The sequence below is a fragment of the Bubalus kerabau genome, chromosome 1 (assembly GCF_029407905.1).
Source record: "Bubalus kerabau isolate K-KA32 ecotype Philippines breed swamp buffalo chromosome 1, PCC_UOA_SB_1v2, whole genome shotgun sequence".
Lineage (NCBI taxonomy): Eukaryota > Metazoa > Chordata > Mammalia > Artiodactyla > Bovidae > Bubalus > Bubalus kerabau.
The window spans coordinates 258195292-258210659 of record NC_073624.1 but is presented as its reverse complement, the minus strand read 5'-3'; the positions used below and the strand labels follow the sequence as shown (position 1 = coordinate 258210659).

Here is a 15368-nt window from a genome sequence, read left to right as displayed (position 1 = left end):
AACTGTAATTCCAGGTAAGAGTTCTGTGGCCTTGTCTTAGTATTCAAGACCTTCCAGGGGAATGGAATCAAGTGGAGACTGGGAGAGACACTCTGAAATGTATGTAATCGGTTCAGAGCCTCATAGAACACCTGATGTTCTATGAGGAGATATTTGCCCCACCCTGACCACATTTCTCCACTTAGGCTATAGTCTGTGACTTCTTTTGCCTTCAGATCTACTTTGGGGGTTCATTTTTTACTTATTTTACATGTATAAAAAAGATTTAAGGGGAAACATTGAGTTTCCTCAGGCCCGCAGCCCTCTTCTGAGACTCCAACTGTTGTGATATCTAAAGTACTTTTTCTTATCCTGAAAGCATTTCAGCATTTTGGGCTTCAACCAAAATATACACATCTAGCAGAGAATTGTAATGATTTGGCATCATTTTCAGTTAACATTAATTTGGGAGTGGGCAGGGATATGGGCAAAATAAAACCTGTGAGAATAGGACCACCAAAAGGGAGGAGAAGTTTACAGAAAAAGAAGGGAGGAATCGTACAAATGAAATTTTGCTTCATTCACCATTTGATCCTTCGTCAAACCTGTTGATGCTGGTTGGGTAAGAATGTGAACTTAAAAATCTGACCAATCCGGACTCAAACTCCATCTTTATTGCTTAGTAGTCATGAGGTCATAAGCAAGTTACCTAACCTGTTTCAGAAGTGTGCTTCCGTTACTGTCTATTAGGGAAAGTAATACATACTTCACAGAAATATCTTAAAGCATAAATTAGGTAATTATGTATTTAACCATAATGGAATAAAAAACTCATAAATGTAGTTATTAAGTATTCATTTTATTTTCCATTTTAGTCTCTTCTGCAAATTAGGGATACAATGCGCCCCCTAAATCCATATTTGCAATGAGCTTTGAAAGTTCATTAAAAATATTTGATTACAAATAAACAAACAAAACCTAATCAAACTTGAAAGTTTTTACACAGCAAGTGAAAGTCACTCAGTCGGGTCAAACTCTTTGCAACCCCATGGACTACATAGTCCATAGAATTCCCCAGGCCAGAATACTGGAGTGGGTAGCCATTCCCTTCTCCAGGGGATCTTTCCAACCCAGGGATTGAACTCAGGTCTCCCGCAGGTGGATTCTTTACCAGCTGAGCCACCAGGGAAGCCCTTACACAGCAAAGGAAACCATAAACAAAATGAAAAGACAATCTGCAGAATGAAAGAAAATATTTACAAATGATGCGACTGACAGGGATTTATTTCATAAACATACAAACAGTTCATACAACTCAACCTAAAAGCAACCCAATCAAAAATTGGGCAGAAGACCTAAATAGATGTTTCTCCAAAGACAGACATATAGATGACCAACAGGCATATGAAAAGATGTTCTACTTGCTAATTATTAGAGAAATGCAAATTAAAACCACAATACGGTATCTACCATATGATCCAGCAATCCCACCCCTGGGCATATATCTGGAAAAGATGAAAACTCTAATTTGAAAAAAATACACATATCCTTATGTTCATAGCAACACCGCTTGCAATAGCCAATACATGAAAACAACCCAAGTGTCCATCAGTGGACAACTGGTTTAATATTATGTAGTATGTACACCAGAGAAGGCAATGGCACCCCACTCCAGTACTCTTGCCTGGAAAATCCCATGGACGGAGGAGCCTGGTGAGCTGCAGTCTATGGGGTTGCAAAGACTTGGACACAACTAAACGACTTCACTTTCACTTTTCACTTTCATGCATTGGATAAGGAAGTGGCAACCCACTGCAGTGTTCTTGCCTGGAGAAATCCCAGGGACGGCGGAGCCTGGTGGGCTGCCATCTATGGGGTCACAAAGAGTCAGGCACGACTGAAGTGACTTAGCAGCAGCAGCAGTACGTACACACACACACACACACACACACACATATGCACAACGGAGTATTACTCAGCCATAAAAAAGAATGAAAATGCCATTTGCAGCAACATGGATGGACACAGAGAATATCATAGTGCGTGAAGTAAGACAGATATCATATGACATCACTTATATCTGTGGAATCTAAAAAATAATACAAATGAACCTATACACAAAACAGAAACAAACTCACAGACAGAAAACATGATTACCAAGGGAAAAGGGAGGAGAAAGGGATAAATTAGGAGTTTGGGATTAACAGATACAAACTACTATACATAAAATAGACAAGAAACAAGGATCTACTGTGTAGCACAGGGAATTATATTCAATATCTTATAATAAAAGAAAATTATCAAATATATAACTGAATCACTTTGCTGTATATCTGAAACTAACACAGCATTATGTTAACTCTACTTCAGTTAAAATATCTGATTACCTTCCCCTAAGTCCAAATTTGCAATGAGTTTTGAAACCTTATAAAACATGGTTAACAACATCACTGGCCTCACGATGGTCAAGACTTGGTCCCCAAAGGCCATGATGGTTCCTGAGGATACTATTTTCTGTCTTGAGAAGCTCTAGTTCTGTTTCCTAGCTGTTTGTGAGAGGGGCATGGACACTCCACTTATATGCTTCTTGGATGAGTAATTCCAACTGTCTCTTCCATACTCACCTGTTACAGGATGTGAGGCACTCCCCAGATGTGGCACTGATGTGCCACATGCAAACACCAGTAGAGAAATGACTCCCAACACGCATCCTCAGAAGTGGCCTCTAAAATTCAGAGGGCTGAGTGAAGAGCCACAAGAAGCCCAGTTATGAGTGTGCAGTGTCAGCTGACTGTCCTGAATCTAAAGGTTTGCTCAACCTGAAAAACTGCCAGAGATGTTGATTCTTAATTAGCAACACATAGCTCTTGAAAACTGAATAGCAAAGAGGTTCTAATTGCATGTCTTTAGTTTGTCACATACAAACTGTTTGGAAGTCCCAAGTTCCAAAACATTATGAAAAAAATCTTCCAAGAATGTATAGCAAGAGATAATTAGAGTACGAGCAAATTGGGGTTTTTTTTATTAGGTTTTTTCTTTTTTTTTTAGCTCTATAGGTTAGAATAAATTCAGCTTTAAACAACGATCTATGGCATGTTAATTGATTTATCCCTGATGTTCTCATGAAGTTAGCAGGAATTTTGCCCACAGAAGAACCATCAGAAAGAGCTCTTTGCTAGGACCAAAAAATACTACCTATTTTCTATTTGCTGGGAAAATTAAGTTCATATTGTATGTAATAATAACCCATGATGCTCTCATTATTTAGCATGCAAATATTACTCCTTCGAGTATTTTCAAATAAAAACAAATGTAACTCAACTTTTAAACATGGGCAATTATGAAACTTGGATCTATTAGACTAGTAAGTAGAATAAAATTCCTAACATTAAAAATGAGGGAAATGTTGTATTTTTGTTTACTATACATCTCAATAGCCAAAGAGGAAAAAAAAATTATTTTTACTGAAGCATTTCCATCTATGAGGAGCTACTTCACACACACACACACCCTAATACATAGGGTGTGTGTGTGCAGCAGTTTCTTCCAGGAGAGCTAAGCATATGATAGCCATGATAAAGCATTGCTATACCAGAAATACAGCTCTGACATAGTGATATGTGACTATTCAGTGAGGAGAGTGTTCAGGATAACCCAATTTGAGAAGGCTGTGTTACAAGATCAGATTCTATTTTTAGGCTGGATGTTTCTAGACAGATGTTGAAAACCTATAAGGAGAATTTTAAAAGTATTATTACTGGTAAGTTATTGCACCCTTAATGTGGTCCGTACTGTGGCAACAGAAGCTTCAGGAAAACATCTTTTCTTTCTGTCTCTTTCTCTCTTTAAACTTTATTTATAGCCTTGCAAAAGACTAGCATTCACATAACCCGCCTTTGCAGGCGTGCCAGAAGATTAATGATATCGCAGTGTTCTTGAGAACAAAAATGTGTCTACCACTGTGTTGAATAATCTCTCCTTTCACACATTAAAAGTGAGATGAGGCCTACTTTAGAAAGCAAGGACAATGTGTCACAAAGAGTTAGTTGGCTTAAAGACATACCCGTATTGCTATCCTGAATCACAAATTGTTTTCATGCATGTTATCTTGAGAGTAAGAAAGCTTTTATCACCACTTTTTAAAAATTTACATAAAGCCTCAAAATCTGACTTATTCCAGCATTTTTTTACAATCTGTTGCTTCTAAGAATTGAAAATTTAGAGAAAGTTGTACACTGTGACCTCTTTTACCTCTACTCTCCTTAAATTCAGCTAGGGCTGAAAGCTATTTCAAGATTTAAATATTATAGATGCAGTCATTTATGTTAAAGCTACCTTTGCCTAATTTATAGTAATAATAATAAGGTAAATTTGATTGGAAACTTTCCTTATGCCATGGCATTTTAAGTGTTCAACATGAATTATCTCATTTAATCCTCGTGACAATCCTAAGATAGTTGCTGCTATTACCCTTTGATGGAGGAGAGAATTTAATGTCTAGGGAGACAGATGACTCACCCTGAGTTACCCCTCTAATAAGCAACAGAACTACATCTCAAATCCAGGTCTTCAAAGTCAAACTCTTAACCACCATGACATATTGCCTCTTGGGCTATATGTAATATAAACCTTTATTCAGCTAGGTAATACTTATAGATTATGTATAACTTCCAGGAATTTCATCACCATATTTATGTGCATGCCATATCCCAGTCACTGCCAGTGACTTTTGGAACTATAAAAGTGAGTAAAACACAGTTCTTGCTCTCAAAATGTACTATGGCCATGAAGCAAACTTAAGACTTTATCGGGCTCTAGTAACTCAGTTTTCTAGATTCACATGACATCCTATAAAACACTACAACTCACATCTCACACTGAATAGAATTCACACAACTACATGTGAGTTGAGGGATGCTTGCCTGTGATTATTTTATAGGCATTTTACTATTCATTAATACTGATGTATTTTTTCATAACTTATAGCCAGTATGTATTTTCTCAAAGTTTTGGATATTTTTGCCCAAGTTCTATGCCAATAATGCCTAAAAGTACTTTGGCCTTAATGGGGAACACAGAAAGGCAATCTAGGAAAGTAACACAATGTGGTAATAATAGAAGGTGTGCAAAGTGTTATGGGAACCAAAGGTTATTGCTTCACAGAACAAAAGAAATTTGAGGTAAATCTTGAGATATATATATGATCTCACCAAGTAACAAAAACGACCATTTACAAAGCTATTGAGCTATGTGATGTCCAAAAAATGTCAAGTAATATTGTGTGACTTAAGAAGCACATTTTGGCAGCATGACAAGAACATAGGGATAGAAACTAAATACAATTCAATGTCTTTTCACTGTACATGTTTCCCCTTATCTGAAGGAATTTTTGATATGTATTATACTCTTCCTTTCTCTGTACTGAACAGCTTGTTTTTTCCTAAAGCATAATTCAAATGATAATTAATATTCTTTTTCAGACATCTTTATTGCCAATTTTCCTAAAGGAACTAGCTATACAGTTAATTCAGAATATTAAAACAAGTATTTATCAATTATTTAGGATTATACTATATATATTCACATATAAACATAGTATTTATAGTTTATATGACATATATAGTACAAATATCATTATATAATGTACACATGAGGCTTCCCAGGTAGCTCAGATGGTAAAGAATCTGTCTGCAATGCAGGAGACCTGGGTTCAATCCCTGGGTTGGGAAGATCCCCTGGAGAAAGAAATGGCTACCCACTCCAGTATTCTTGCCCCGAGAATCCCATGGACAGAGGAGCCTGGCGGGCTATGGCCCATGGGATCACAAAGAGTTGGACACAACTGAGCAAGTAACACTTTCACTTTTTTTCCATGTACACATAGTATGTAAAATATAAATATAGAATAGACAAAAATATAACTACAGAGTGTATTTCTGTGTATGTGTATATATATTATAAACTAAATATTCAGTTCAGTTCAGTCGCTCAGTCGTGTCTGACTCTTTGCGACCCCATGAATCACAGCACACCAGGCCTCCCTGTCCATCACTAACTCCCAGAGTTCACTCAGACTCATGTCCATCGAGTCAGTGATGCCATCCAGCCATCTCATCCTCTGTCGTCCCGTTCTTCTCCTGCCCCCAATCCCTCCCAGCATCACAGTCTTTTCCAATGAGTCAACTCTTCGCATGAGGTGGCCAAAGTACTGGAGTTTCAGCTTTAGCATCATTCCTTCCAAAGAAATCCCAGGGCTGATCTCCTTTAGGATGGACTGGTTGGATCTCCTTGCAGTCCAAGGGACTCTCAAGAGTCTTCTCCAACAGCACAGTTCAAAAGCATCAATTCTTCGGCGCTCAGCCTTCTTCACAGTCCAACGCTCACATCCATACATGACCACAGGAAAAACCATAGCCTTGACTAGACGGACCTTTGTTGGCAAAGTAATGTCTCTGCTTTTGAATATGCTATCTAGGTTGGTCATAACTTTCCTTCCAAGGAGTAAGTGTCTTTTAATTTCATAGCTGCAGTCACCATCTGCAGTGATTTTGGAGCCCCAAAAAATAAAGTCTGACACTGTTTCCACTGTTTCCCCATCTATTTCCCATGAAATGATGGGACCAGATGCCATGATCTTCATTTGGTGCAAAAGTAACTGCGGTTTTTGCACTGTTGAACTTTGTCATTTGATATTAGAATACATTCCTAAATAAATGCGGTTATGTTGTACATCATTTTAATGCACATTTCTCAGTTTATGGTTTCTCTGCTAATGACATTACTTGCTGTATATTTTATATGTATTTTAGACTAGGGAAATGATATCAGACAAAAAGCAAATTTGAGCCATTTTCTTATTCAAGTTCAAAAGCAGCAGAGACAATTTGCAACATCAACAATGCATTTGGCCCAGGAACTGCTAACAAACATACACTGCAGCGGTGGTTCAAGAAATTTTGCAAAGAGGACAGGAGCCTTGAAGCTGAGGAACGTAGTGGCTGGCCATCGGAAGTTGGCTACTACCAATTGAGAGGATCATCAAACATGATCCTCTTATAAATACATGAGAAGTTGCCAAATAACCCAACATCAATCATCCTATGGTTATTCAGCATTTGAAGCAAATTGGAAAGGTGAAAAAACTCAGTGAGTGCCCCATGAGCTGACCACAAATCAAAAAATATCATCATTTTGAAGTGTTGTGTTCTTATTCTATGCAACAATAGTGAACCATTTCTCTATCAGATAGTGATGTGCAATGAAAAATGGATTTTATATGGACAACTAGGTCAATGGTTGGACCAAGAAGAAGATCCAAAGCACTTCCCAAAGCCAAATTTGCACCAAAATAAGGTCATGGTCACTGTTTGGTGGTCTGCTGCTGGTCTGATCCACTAAGTTTTCTGAATCCCAGTGAAACCATTACACCTGAGAAGTATGCTCAGCAAATTGATGATATATACTGAAAACTGCAATGCCTCAGGCCAGCATTGGTCAACACAAAAGGGTCCAAATCTTCTATATGACAACATCCAACCACACGTCACACAACCAACACTTCACAAGTTGAACAAATTGACCTACAAAGTTTTGCCTCATCTGCCATATTCACCTGACCTCTTGCCAACTGACTACCATTTTTTCAAGCAGCTCGACAATTTTATGCAGAGAAAATGCTTCCATAACCAGCAGGATGTAGAAATGCTTTCCAAGAGTTCCTCAAATCCTGAATCACGAATCTTTACACTAGAGGAATAAACAAACTTACTTCTCTTTGGCAAAAATGTGCTGATTATAATGGTTTCTATTTTGATTAATAAAGATGTGTTTGAGCCTAGTTATAGACAGATAGGGGGAAAAATGCAAACAGTGATAGACTATTTTTTGGGGCTCCAAAATCTCTGAAGATGGTGACTGCAGCCAAGAAATTAAAAGACACTTGGCCCTTTGAAGAATGCTGTGACAAACCTAGACAGCACATTAAAAAGAAGAGATATCATTTTGCCAACAAAGGTCCATATAGACAAAGCTATGGGTTTTCCAGCAGTCATGTACAGATGTGAAAGCTGGACCATAAAGAAGGCTGAGCACTGAAGAACTGACACTCATGAACTGTAGTGCTGGAGAAGACTCTTGAGAGTCCCTTGGACTGCAAGGAGATCAAACCAGTCAATCCTAAATATTCATTGGAAGGACTGATGCTGAGGCTCCAATACTTTGGTCACCTGATGCAAAGAGCCAACTCACTGGAAAAGACCCCGATGCTGGGAAAGATTAAGGGCATAAGAAGGTGGGGGGGACAACGGATGAGATGACTGGATGGCATCAACAACTCAATGGACATGAGTTTGAGCAAACTCCAGGAGATAGTGAAGGACAGGAAGCCTGGTGTGCTGCAGTCCATCAGGTCGCAAAGAGCCGGGCATGACTGAGCGACTGAACAACAATGATCTAAAATTCATTCTCTGAAACTGCAATTATGTTTGAACCTATTATATATACACACACACATATATTTATTAAACAAATAAATCAGGGATTATACACACACACACACATAATATATAATACTTTATGTCCATAACTTTAAAATGACTTCTTAAATTGCAGAAAATGTCCACTGGAAAAAAATGACCAAATTCTGTATTTCCCACTTAGAAATGTGACCAAAAAACTGACCCAAAAAATGCTTTTAAGATTAAATAGAAAGCTTTGAAGTAAAACAATCTGTAAAAGTAGGGAGGAAATCTACCCTGTAACTGTTTTGTCTTTTTTAAGTAGCTCTTTCCAAACTATTCAACACATTAAAAATAATTGTCTCCAATAGCTAGGTAGAGGAGTCTCTGAATTAAGTATCTTTTAAAATGCTCAAGTGAAGATGCTGTACTGAAAATAGAACCTAACTGAAATGATAACCAACCAAACAGAAACAATGGTATATCACGAGTTCAGAGCTATACCATCTGAGAACTCTTGCTCTAAATGGAAAGGAAATATTCATTTGGCCAAAAAGTTCATTCAAAATATTTCATGGAAAACCATGAATAAACTTTTTGGCCAACCCAATACTATGGAATTGGGAGTTTATCATATACATAAGTTTTCTTTGTAAATAAAGCAGTAGAATAAAAGGGTGAACATGTATTTTAAAATACAGGCTGAAAAAAATTTAGGCCATAAAGTACCAAAAAATTAATATGAAAAAAGCATAAAGAACTGGAAAAAAAAAAACAACTCTCCTTTTCAAATTATAATGATGTGACGCCTCTAAACCTCTGCTTATTAAAATAAATAAACTGAATAAAGTATAACATGCATAACTGTAGACAGACAAGACTTGGGTTGCTTCCCAATGCCTAGATATTTGTGCTGAGAATAACACCAGGATTAAGTTATGTTGTTCTATCATTAAATGGTACATTACCCCAAGGCAACATAACTCAATGCTTTAAAATCTCATTCCTGGTAGAGTAGTACCCTCAGTTTAGCTGTACTGATGTTTTAATAAAATTCTGTATTCTCTTTTATTTAAAAAAGAAAAGCAAATCATGAGCTTTGACCCATTACTCAGTTATTCTTGCTTGAAAGTCATAGCCTAATATATATGCACTTATACATTTTTATCCTATACATTTGAAATGACTAACATTAAGCTAGATGCCAAGAATATAACCTTGAAACACACAGACATGAACTTTCCTCTTTTCGAAGGTAAGTGTAATAAGGACAAACACGCAAATGGACAATTGCAAAGCAACATAATACATGCTATGAAGCAAAAACTAAAGGGGTCATGAGAAACGTCAAGAGAAATGACTTGGAGGAATCAATGCCTAGGAAGGCTTTTTAGAGGAAGTGAAGTCTAAGCTAACACCTACAGTATTACTGTCAACTGAAGGAGAAAAGGGTGAAGGAATCAGAGAAGTTTTTTAGGCAGAGGAAATAGCGTCTGCAAAATGCCAGAGGTAGGAAAGCAGGGATTTTGTGCAGGTGGGGAAATTGGAGAGTTAAGCAAAGATCAGTTCACATAGGACTTAACATGTTGCATTAAGAAGACTGAATATTTTTAAGCTAGGGAAGAACATAAGTATACCTGCTTTGTGAAACGGTCTTTCATCTTCTCTATAGAGAACTGAAGACTAGAGGTGGAGAGACCCACTATGAAACTGTTGTAATAGGTCAGGCAAGAAGTGAATGAGAGTAGGTACAGTCAAGATAAAATGAGATTAGTGAAAATGAAAGTTGCTCAGTCGTATCCGACTCTTTGCAGCCCCATGGACTATACTGTCCATGGAATTCTCCAGGCCAGAATACTGAAGTGGGTAGCCTTTCCCTTCTCCAGGGGATCTTCCCAACCCAGGGATTGAACCCAGGTCTCCCACATTGCAGGTAGATTATTTACCAGCTGAGCCACAAGGGAAGCCCAAAACAAGAATTAAAAAATATTTAAGATGAATAATACATAGGATTCACACTGTATGTGGGTTAGTCCGGAGGAGGAATGGTAGAAACAAATATAAACCTCAGTTTGATGAGAAACTAGGAAGATAGTGGTACCATTTAATGGGAGTTGGGTAGCCGACAAGCCCAATTCTGAATGTGTTGAGCTACGAGAATATTCAGGGCATCAAATAGGGAATGGTTAGGAGACCAGTAGACACAGAGATCTGGTGCTCAGTATTGAGGTCTAGGCTATAAACAGAAATCTGGAAAGCCATCAGTTTACAATAGTAATTCAAATTCTGAAACTAAACGAGATTGGCCAAGGGGAATGGGTGAAGCAAGAGCAAAGTGTCAAAGGCTGAGCTCTGATAAAGTCTAACACTTAATGAATAAGAGGAACAGAAGCAGTCAAAAAGAAGTGTAATACAATTATGTAAAGTTTAAAAAATAAAATTAAATTAAAAAAATAAAATAAAACTCAAAAAAAATAAAATAAAATAAAATACTTTAGTGCTTTAAGAAACAAAAAAAAAAAGAACTGTGGAAGAGATGGAGAAAACCTGATGAAAGTAAGAGTAGGGAGAATTTCTGAACGAGAAACTCAACAGTGTTCACTACAGCTGAGAAGTCAAGCAATACAAAGATTAAGAGGTGTCCAACTTCCCTGTAGCTCAAATGGTAAAGAACCTGCCTGCGATGCAGGAGACCCGGGTTTGATCCCTGGGTTGAGAAGTTCCTCTGGAAAAGGGAATAGCAATCCACTCCAGTATTCTTGCCTGGAGAATTCCATGGACAGAGAAGCCTGATGGGCTACAGTCCGTGGGGTCGCAAAGAGTTAGACACAACGGAGTGACTAACACACATTCTCAGACAGGCCACCAAGTGACACAGAAGATGGACTATCTCTATTAGTGTACACACAAATACATATATGTGTATATACATATATATGTAGGTATGTGTATCTTCACATAATCACACACATACATTCAATCCTCATTAACAACATTATAGGGTAGGTACTATTATTATGCTCTTTTCAAGATGAGAAAATGGAGACAGAAAGCAGTAGCAATTTGTCTAAGGTCAAACAGCCAGTAAGTGGTAGAAGCAGAAACTCAAAGAGGTTGAAGACTTGAGTGGGAGGGGGTACAAGTAAAGATCAGGAGTGCACATAACTCTTTCCAGCAATATCACTGTGATTTTCTGGAAAGACTGCATATCTGGGAAATACTACCCATACCACGGACTAATCTCCAAGGATACCAAGTGGAGAAATCCTTTTAAAAACCCAGTGCATTTGAATGAAAGTGGTAATAACATGGAATTTTTTTTTTTCCCAATATACCCAATGCTCCTTAAACCAAAAATTTAAGTATAACCCTGCCTGAAGCTACTTCAAGAATCAATCCAACAAAATTCTCCAAAAGGATCCAAAGTAACTAGAATCTTGAACACTGAGTTTTAAATTCTTAGGATGTCTTTTTATTTGTTTTTAATTGGAGGATAATTGCTTAACAATGTTGTGTTGGCTTCTGCCACACATCAACATGAATCAGCCACAGGTATACATATGTTCCCTCCCTCTTGTCTTTATGAAGTATCAATTGTGTGTATGCATAATCTGTTAGAACACTCTGTTCATGCAGAAATATCTTTACGAAGCCAGGATATGTTAGACTGACTGGCCAATCTGCTTCACCAGGAGAAATGAATTAATGATAAACTGTGCAACGAGGAGGGTTTTTTGTTTTTTTTAGTATGGGTGCAACACCACTGATTTGTGAAAGAGAAAAGAAATTCCTCAATAATTTTCATTTCCAAAAACTTTGAGAATATTGTATAACCACACTCATCATCTACTAGTACCTTATTATAAACCATTGTTGGATGAAAAACCACACTAAAGTACTTGCTATTTACATGATTTACCACCCTCATATATGCAAATTCTACCATGGTATGAGTGAGAGTATGTTTATAATTACATAATCTATTTTTAAACAGATTTAGAAACACAAAGTCATCTCCGTAGTAAAGAAAATACGAAAAAGATACTTAGGTAAAATAGTTAAAATAATGATGGATCAGCAATTTTTGGAAAATTTAGGAAACTATTCAATTACACTTATAATTCCAATTTTCAATTTGGTAATCTGTTTTCTGTTTCTTCACTTAAAAAATGTTTTCATTTCTCAAAAAGAATACCAATAACGTTTGCAGTTGCCTCAAGATTTTTCTTTGGCCACAACTGCTATTTTCCATAATTAAATTTCCCAATGACAGTCCCATGAACTTTACTGTGAGGTTGGCTAGCCAAAGACACTGTCTTCTCCTCTCCCCAGATGAAGAACGTAAGGGATGCTGAACACAACTAAAGATAAAATTGGGAAAGACAATGACTTGTTTTTAACCACAAAAAGGCATAATAATACTTGGTAGAGCCAAAATTTTGGAATAAAATAAGTTCTCTTCCAATATTCTGAAATGTTACATTGGCCATGTCAAAATGAGGTTGCTTTGTCCCTAAGACAACCCTGATGTTCCTAAGAGTCACCTCCCCCCACCCCCTGCCCCAAACCTCACCACTCTACTAAACCTGGTCTGTCACTCCCCTAAGAGAGAGGTTATGATGCCCTCCTCCACTGACAAAAGACACATTGGGGGCTGGAGCCCTGCGCTTGGCTGCAGATCTTATTTTAGCCTTGGACACCTGATTTTCAAAGGTTACCTTTCCCAAATTAAAGGATGGGGCAGATAATGTGAGGGCTCCCCTGTGCTGACTGCAGTTTGCTTGCGTAAGATCCTTTAGTTTCTCAATAAGAAACTATACTTCCAGGTGATAAATGGGTCAGATTCACAGAATATTGAAAGTGTGGGAGGGAGGTTGGGGGAGAGAGAGAGAGAGGCTTTCTTTTTTTTTCTATTTCCAGAATGTGGTATAACTGGGATACTCACAAGATTCTGGTCTAAAGAAAGAAAGAAAGCCAGGAAGTATTAGAAAAGTGTGAATATAACAACTGGGAAACACCTCTGTGATTTCTTTCCTTTTATTTTTCTACTATTAATACTAAGTATCTTTTGGTACTTTTTTTTTTATTTCATTGCTTTTAACTGCCTTCTATTTGTCTTCACCTATCTCCTCTTAAATGTAAAATACTCATAAATTGCCACTGTGGTTATGTGATTCAGTGATATCTATTCATAAATATTGATTCAGACAATTACCATTAGATTCAAGCGTAACGTTCCAGTAGACAGACATCTACCTTATAAGAAATCTCACTCCTACCACTCACCTAGGACACAGAAAATCTACTGGTACTGCTCTTCCTTTATTCCAAGTGCTTATTACTGAGACTAGAGAAGGATTACCTCCTACACCATTTCATTCCACAGTCAAGAATCCTCACTGAACACATGTTTCCACTCTACTCCCATTCTCTTTCTCTTCTGGCTGATGAAAGACTGAAGTTCTGAGTCTCAGGCCAAGCTACAGAGGAATGTAAAAGAACAGAATGGAGAAGGGGAAAAAAGAAGGAAAAACCTGCATAGAAGTTAGTTTTTTTTGAGTGAGGAATTGCTAGCTCACTTTTCTGCCTTCTAGTCTCATGTTAGTTCTGCCTCTTCTAGTGTTAGTGAAGGATCTATCTTCTTTTTGCTTTCTCAGTAAAAACCATCAATCTTATCAGAACCTTTCTTCAGCGCCCCAAATTAGCTTCAGTTTTTGCAATACAAGTTGGCATAGAAGACTCTTTTTTTTTTTTTTTCCCAGAATGATATATGCAACTAGAAACCTGGTACTCTGAAGCCCACATTTTTCACTCATTAAAGACAATTAATAATCCACTTTGACTCACAAAAACTAAACCTTCTTCAACAATTTCTTCTTCCATTTCTTAAACAGAAGCTCTTACATATACCTGATGAGCACACTGATTATGACTCCAGGGTCAGCTGATGTGGACTCTATCTTAAAGGGAGTTCTTTGCAGGCTCATTACCTGTCCCCCAACCCCCACTCCAGGCTGCTTAGTCGATTTATAAAAAGCAGCCGTTTTTCAACCAATTACATCATATTGTTGACTACAGTACCAAGATCAATGCCAGAGAGAGGCAGATTTTTGGTGGATTGGCTCTGCATCCTGACACAGATATGACTTGTCTTTGTTATTGTATCAGCAGCATCTTAAAACCTAGAAGGAATCCATACAGACAGGCTGATCCACCCCCATGTCTTCACACTGTTAAAGGATTATTTTTCACATTTGCATTTGAGGCAGCTGAGGTTCAAAGAGGTTAAGAGACTTGCTGAATATGTTTGTTAAAAGGCAACACGTAGCCCGCACCTGCATGCACTCTTACACATGGTACTGTATACTCTTCGTTATGCCCAGGAAAGACAAAGGAAAAAGGCCTGCTTCGTACCGTCGGTAAGTTTGTCATCTTGAAAAAATTAATCTTCTACACATGAAACCCCAAATATTATATTCCAGTGAGCAAATATACCAGCTACCTGACCTGGATTAAATTGTACCAATTTCTTGAAACCCTCAAAGTCTATTTTCATAAAATGAAGAAAATAGTAACTGTTTTCATAGAGCTTTTTGAGGACTAAATGAGTCAACATACAGAAAGCTCCTCCTAATCAGTGCCTAGCATATATAAACAGTAGCTACTCTTATTCATCAAATCTTGGTGAGTTACTTAAATTTCCCTTACAGCTTGAATGAGATATATTTAGCAAACACAAGATAAAGCACCACTTTCAACTGCATGTAGTAAACATGAAATACTAACTTGAGGAAGAGATCAGGTATGCAAGCGGCTTCATTAAGTGTTACATTATATGGCATAAACAATGGACTCAGACAAATGAGAAAGAAGGTTGTCAAGAAACATCCAGCTTCTGAGGCTGTGCATTAGAAATGAAAACTCGACTCTCTT

General features: G+C 37.5%; 1 long non-coding RNA gene across 43 annotated transcripts in view; it reads right to left on the bottom strand.

The window, feature by feature from the left end:
- The window catches only part of LOC129639084 (uncharacterized), a 436428-nt gene that overhangs the window by 245321 nt on the left and 175739 nt on the right, over positions 1-15368 (bottom strand). The gene's annotated exons all lie outside the window — the stretch shown is intronic.